Genomic DNA, 7,194 nt, shown 5'->3' on the forward strand with positions numbered 1-7,194 from the left:
TGTGGTGTTGTACACCTGTAATCACATCACTCTGGGAGGCTAAGGCAGGAGGAATACAAGTTTGAGATCAGTGTGGACAATTTAATGTCTTAGTGACATTGCATCTCAAAGTAAAAAATAAAAACAAAAAATGGCTGAGGCTGTAGCTCAGTGTGAAAGTCCTTAGTTCAATCCCCAGTACTGTTGGGGGAAAGGTGTTTTAAAAAAAGAAAAGACGAGCCAGGTGTGGTGGCACAGACCTGTAACCCCAGCACTCGGGAAGGCTGAGGCAGGAGTTTCGTTTTGAGTTCAAGACCAGCCTGGGCTACATAGTGAGTTCCAGATCAGTCCAAACTACATAGTGAGATCCTGTCTAAAAAAAAAAAAAAGAAAAAAGAAAGGAACCAATACTATTCAGCCATAAAGAATGAGAAATTAGATTCATTCATAGGAAAATGGATACATATTGAGGATATACTCCTAAGTGAAATAAGTCACACATGTGTAAATACCGAATAGTTTCTCTGGTGTGAAAAACTATAATAGTACATAAGATCTTAATGATATAATTAACAATGTGAAATAGGAAGAAAAGGGCTAAAGGTGTAGGGAAAGTAGAAGGTTAGGGGAAAGGTAATAAGGGAAAAGAAAAAAATATGAGAAAATGAAAAAATGGAAATAAACTGTTGGTAAATGGGGAGGGGAGGGCATGAAGGGAGGGCAGGGACAAGGGGGAAAAATGAGAACCAAGACCTGTCATGTAGAGGTACAAGATCCCAATGATGAATGTAACTGTACTGTATACCTAAAATGTACCAATAAAGTCAATGAGAGAAAAAAAAGAAAGGAACCAATAATAGAAAGATATCTGAAAATTTTCAGGTATTGAGAAATTACACAGTACATTTCTAAATAACCCAAAGGTCAAGCAAGTCATAAAGAAAATTAGAAATTATTTTTAACTGAATGAAAATTAAAACAACATAACAAAATTTCTGATATCACAGTTAACGAGGTGGGAAATGTATAAAATTATATGTTTATATCAGAAAAACATCTCTCATGAATGATCTAAATGTCTACCACCTTTAAAAGAAACCAGGTAGTGAGGTGTGGTGGCTGACACCTGTAATCCCAGCACTCAGAAGGCAGGAGGATCACTGTAAGGCCAGCTGGGGCTACATAGTGAGTTCAAGGCCAGTCTGAACTACACAGCAAGACCTTGCCTCAAAAAACAAAACAAAACAAAACAAAAACAGAAAGAAACAAGTTAAAGAAGAGCAAATTAATACAAAGCAAGCAGAAGGGAAATAGTACAGATAAGAGCAGAAATGAGTGAAATTAAAAACAGGTTGGAGGGGTCAGGGTTTTAGCTCAGTGGCACTGTGCCCACCTGGCAAGCACAGGTACTGAATTCAATCCCCGGTACTGAAAAGAAACAACAACAACAACAACAAAAATTGGAGTCATAGCTCAGAGCTACAGTGTTTGCCAAGTATATACAAGCCTCAGGGTTCAATTCCCAGCACTCCTAAAAATAAAAACAAACAACAAACCCAAGAAAGCAACAGAGAAAATAAATAAAATAAAAATAAGTGAAACTAAATTTTATTTAAAGTATCACTGAAATCAATAAACTTTTAGCTGTACTGACCAAGATAAAAAGACACAAATTACCAATACCAGCAATTAAAATGTTAACATCACGGAAGAGCTTCCAGATGTTAAAAGGCTAATAAGAGAATGTCAGAACAACTTTACGCCAGTTTTTTCAAAGGCACAACTACAAAGGCATATTCACAAAGAAAAATACAGTGGACCTTTGAGTTACAACCAGCCTGATATATGAACAACTTGAGTTATGACAGAACTTTAGTTTTAATTTAAGACCAAAGTCTTAATAAATAAATAAATAAAACCAAAGTGTTGTGTTACGGACCCAGATACCAGCTGCTTGCGCTTCCAGATGGTCTTGATACAGATTTAACCCTTAAAGAGTTCTGGAAGGAACATTACAGCATCCTTTCCTCCATGGGGCTAACTCAGATATCCTGGGCCAGCATCTCTCAAAGGACACTGAGATCTGCCTGGAAGAAAGTGTGGCCTAAAATTACACAGGAGACTTTGAAGGCTGTGTAAAGAAGCCTGAGCCTTCAGTTGACCAAAGTGATTTACAACCAGCCCTTGTGAACGAATTGAGTTCGTAAGTCAAGAGTCCACTCTATAACCTGAATAATCCTATAGCTATTAAAGAAATTGAGTCTGTAGTTTAAAACCTTTCACTATAGTAAATTCTAGAGCAGAAGGTTTCACTGATAAGTTCTACCAAACATATAAAAACAATACCAATTCTACACAGCGTCTTCTAGAAACAGAAGTGGAGGAAACACTTTCCAATTCAAGCTAGCATCAGTTTGATACCAAACAGACAATGACATTGTGAGAAAAGCAATTTTGAAAAAAGGCAGCCAGGTACAGTGGTGCATGCCTTTCTTCCAGTTACCTGGGATGCTGAGGCAGGAGGAGGGCTCAAGCCCAGGAGTTTGAGGCCAACACGGGTAACACAACTGAGACCCCATCTCAAACTAAACAAACAAAAAAGAATAGAAAGGAAGAGAAGGGAAGCAAAGAGAAGGGAAAGGAGAAAAAGTCCAGTATTTCCTATAAGTACCAATGCAAAACTCCTCAAACTTCTAGGAAATTGAATGCTACATATAAAAGGACACCACTATGGTTTATGTCTAGACGTACCCCAAAGCTGCATGCACCCACAGGCAGGGCTTTTGGACAGTGACTGGATCATGGGTGTGATACTGGGTTAATCCACTGATGGGCATATAGCTGGGTTGATGTTGGGAAAGGGAGCCTGTGGGAAGAGATGGGTCACTGGGCATGGAGTGGAATGATTTCTATCCCTCCTCTTGCCAGATCCCGGCTGCTTCCTCCATGCTATCCCCCTCTGCCATTCTGCCATGAAGCCAGCTGACCAGGAACTGAAACCCCCACAGTGAGATAGAGTAAGAGTTTTCCTCCTTTAACTTGTGGGTGTCAGGTATTTTGTCCCAGCAACTAAGACATCCTATACTACAACTCAGTGTAGTTTATCCTCAAAATGCAAGGGTCGGGCCAGGGATATAGCTCAGTGGTTCCCTTGCAAGCCGAGTTTAATCCCTGGTACAAAAAAAAAAAAAGCAAGGGTGCCTCAATATTTAAAAATTATTTGCTAAAGCTTACCATATATACAGACTAAAGAAGAAAAATCATTTGATTTTTCAACAAAGGCAGGAAAGGAATTTGCCAAAATTCAACATCCAAAATAAAAATTCTCAACTGTTAAGTCAGCTTTCTGTCACTGTTACAAAATACACGAGAGCATCAATTTAATCAGGGAAAAGGTGTATCTTGGCTTGCAGCTTCAGAGGCTTCAGTTCATGGTAGTTCAGTGCCCGCTGCTCTGGGCCTGTGCGGTCCATGTGCAACGTGGAGGGAATGCTTGGTCGAAGAAGCCTGTTTACCTCATGGCAGGCAGGAAGCAAAAAAAAAAGAAGCAAGGAGCTGGGGTCCTGTATCTTCTTTTGGAGCGTCCCCCCCACTCTGTGACAACTTCCTCTGCTAAACCCCACTTTAAAAATACTCTACCACATCTCCACAGTGCCACCAGCTGGTGACCAAGCCTTTACTCCGTGGGCCTTAGGAGGGTGCTTATTCCAAACTGTAGCATCAACAAACATGGAATAGAAGAGTATTTACTTAACCTGAGAGAGGACCACGGAAACAAAACAACAAAACAAAACAGAAAGCCCTACAGCGACATGCTTAATGACAAAACTATCTTCCCCTTAAATCAGGAACATGGCTGAATGTCTGTTCTCAGCACTTTTATTCTACACAGTACTGGTGGTTCCACTAAGTACAATATATAAAGCAAGGAATAAAAAGCACACAGGTCAGAAAGAAAAGAAGTTTCTATTCATAGACAACAGTGTCTACAAAGAATCTACAAAAAAAGCTCTGAAAACTAATAAATGATAAATGATCACTGCCATCTAATATCACGCTTTTACTCCAAAATTTCTATCTCCAAACCCTGTTAATTAGACATCTTCACTTATTTCTCTAAATCTTTTCAATGGGATATCTTCACTTATTTGTCCTAGGAACTCTTATGGCTCAGTATTTCTGAAGTTAAACTTGTTATTTCTCCAAAATTGGCCTTTAAAAAAAATTACTCTAGGGTCAGGTATATGACTTAGTGGTGTCGCACCTGCCTAGCAAGTGCAAGGTCCTGAGTTTGATCCCCAATACTGCCAAAATAATTAATAAATAAAGTAAAAATTTTAAATTACTCTATTTGAGAACATCAATTTATTTATTCTAATATTTATAGTTTTCTAATGTTGGTTTATTCATCTATGCTTTAAAAAATAAAGATCTCCAATGATGAATGTAACTATACTGTATACTTAAAAAGCACCAATAAACTCAGTGAGATAAAAAAAAAATCCATTTAGACTCTCACCCCACATATAACTGGTCACTCAGGCTATTAGTTAATTTTTGTTATGTATTGAACTGCTTTGGCAGGGCATGGTGCCACACGTCTGTAATCCCAGTACTGGGGAGGCTGAGGCAGGAGGATTGCTGAGAGTTCAAGGCCAGCTGAGCTACATAGTGAATTCAAGTCCAGCCTCAATTTACATCGTGAGACCCTGTGTCAAAAGAAAGAAAGAAATTAACTGCCCTAAATCTAGAGACTTAAAATATTTTTAAAATTTCTTACAGTTGTGCGTGTGGACTTATTGATTCTTCTAGTCTGAACCATGTCAGCTGCAGCTGCATAGTCTAGGATGGCCTTTCACTTATGTCTGGGGCCTCAACTGGGAAGGCTGAGATAGTTGGGGCCTGTCTCCAAATACCCCACCCCTTCTAGGAGGGTAGCCTTGGTTTCATTACATGGCTGCAAAAGGACTGTTGCAATATGACTGTTAAATTCCAAAATGCAAGAAGTTTTTGAGCCTCTACTAACAATTATTATGCCAATGGAAAGAGTAAGTCGTGTGAATCAGAGTGGAAGGAGACTTAAGGGCATGGATACAGCATGGCATGAAAAATTCGTGAGTGGTGGAAGGGGGTAAGGGACATAGATGCCACAACTACCGCGCTTAATCCCATTGATTCTACCTCCATATAAGCTTTCCAATCTCACTGTTACTCTGGAATTCACTTCACCGACAAGTTCAAGACCTCATCTCCTTCCTAACTAAACTACTGTAATAATTTCTTAATTATATCTCACTGTTACTCTGGAATTCACTTCACCGACAAGTTCAAGACCTCATCTCCTTCCTAACTACTGTAATAATTTCTTAATTCAGCTTGCACTACTATACTCTTACTATGTGAATTATCTGGAAAGCACAAATCTGATCATGTAACTGCTGCTTAAACTCATGGCTTCCCTTGGGCCATCAGATTAAACTCTTCAGTGAGGCCTACAAAGTCTTGCATTTTCTAGCTCCTACTTACCCATGGCATCGCTTACTATTCCCTCTTATTTGCCCTACTCTTCTAAAAACGAGTAACTAAGTCTTTAAAGGGCCATCGTATTTCAGTATTGTGTTTCCATTTACTGTTTCCACATGGAATGCCTTACCCTTGCCTTTGTCCTGCAAAATTTACTGTATTCTTCGGTCTTTCTCTCAAATGCCAAAAATTTAAGGAAATGTATCTTGCCTGACAAAGTCAAAGGCTCTCAACTTTTACTTATGTTGCATCTCACATAACCTTCAATTATAGTATTTATTCCCATCTACGGTAATTCTTTGTTTGCAGACCTGTTTAACCACTTACTTCCTGTGGAGTGGGGACTCCATCTTTCTGGGTGTGGTGATAGGGCACTGGGAAATAGGCTTGAGTTACAACCTCATCCCTTTATTTTTGGTACTGGGGATTGAACTTGGGACCTTGTACTTACAAGGCAGGCAGTGGAACCACTGAGCTAAGTCCCTGTTATTTTAAGATAGGGTTTCCCCAAGTTGCTATGTTGCCCAGGCTGGGCTTGAATTTGTCATCCTCTTGCTTAAAATGAGAACATTTCAGGGCATGGCCCTCAGCCTCACTGACCGGGGAACCTAATCTGTCAAGCTCAGAGAAGATCCAAGTACATATACACAAAGGCAATACCTAAATAGACAGAAGCATATCTAATACTAATTTTGGATTTCAAAGGGGAAAAGAGTGCTTTTACTCACATGACCTGGTAACAAGTAATCTAAGTACAGCCTCAAAGTGGGTAACTGAGGTTGAACATTGATTCACTTGTATTGATGAGAAAGGAAGGTGCAAATGACTACAGTTAATCAAACGCCAGCAATTTTGGCAAGATAATCGTGAATGGCTTTAAATCAGGTACAAAGTGACCAATAAAAAGCAAAACACAGCACCAAGTTAAGTATTAACCGGGCATTCCATCCACACCGTGTCTATGTGTGCAACTTATTTTCTCTGGGGAGGAAACGCACCAGGCCCTCAAGGCTAGTTCAGTCCACCTCGCATGGAATATTTCAAGAGCTATACGACAGCTGGTACTGCATTTATTTGATGTCATCTCTATAAATACAACGTAAAAACAAAAGAAAGAAGCTTCCAGTTCACAATGGAAAGGCCAGCAGTAGTTGGGGGGAGAGGCACGGAATATACTCAGAACCATTTAAGATTTAGGACGCGCGCTGGGAGTGGTGGCACATCCCAGCATTTGGGAGGCTGAGGCAGGAGGATCGCTGTGAGTTCCAGACCATCCTGGGCTACATAGTGAGTTCCAGGTCAGTCTCAACTACATAATGAGTCCCTGTCTCAAAAAACAAAACAAAACAAAACAAAAAAAAATTTAGGACGTGGATCAAAAGAGGGGCACTTTTTTCCTTTTCGCCGTTTTTTTCTTTAATAACCTTTATTATAGAACAATTCGGGATCAACAGAATTTTTTGTGACCACAGTAAAATTCCCGATACACAGTACCACACAAGACAGGGTTTTTCTAATTTATTTCCACCCCACGCAAACTCTCCAGCACTTCTGGTTTCGCGTTTTGGCTGGGCCTAACTCGCACCGCGCCACCTCGGGATTTTAACCAAAACCCCGCAGAGCCACAACTTCAGCGCCCAGCCAGCCGCAAGTGGGTCAGGATCCGCGCGCGCCGGAAGCCGAGTCCAGAAA

This window comes from Fukomys damarensis, unplaced genomic scaffold, assembly GCF_012274545.1.
Source record: "Fukomys damarensis isolate Sample0158 unplaced genomic scaffold, DMR_v1.0_HiC HiC_scaffold_13, whole genome shotgun sequence".
Classification (NCBI taxonomy): Eukaryota; Metazoa; Chordata; class Mammalia; order Rodentia; family Bathyergidae; genus Fukomys; species Fukomys damarensis.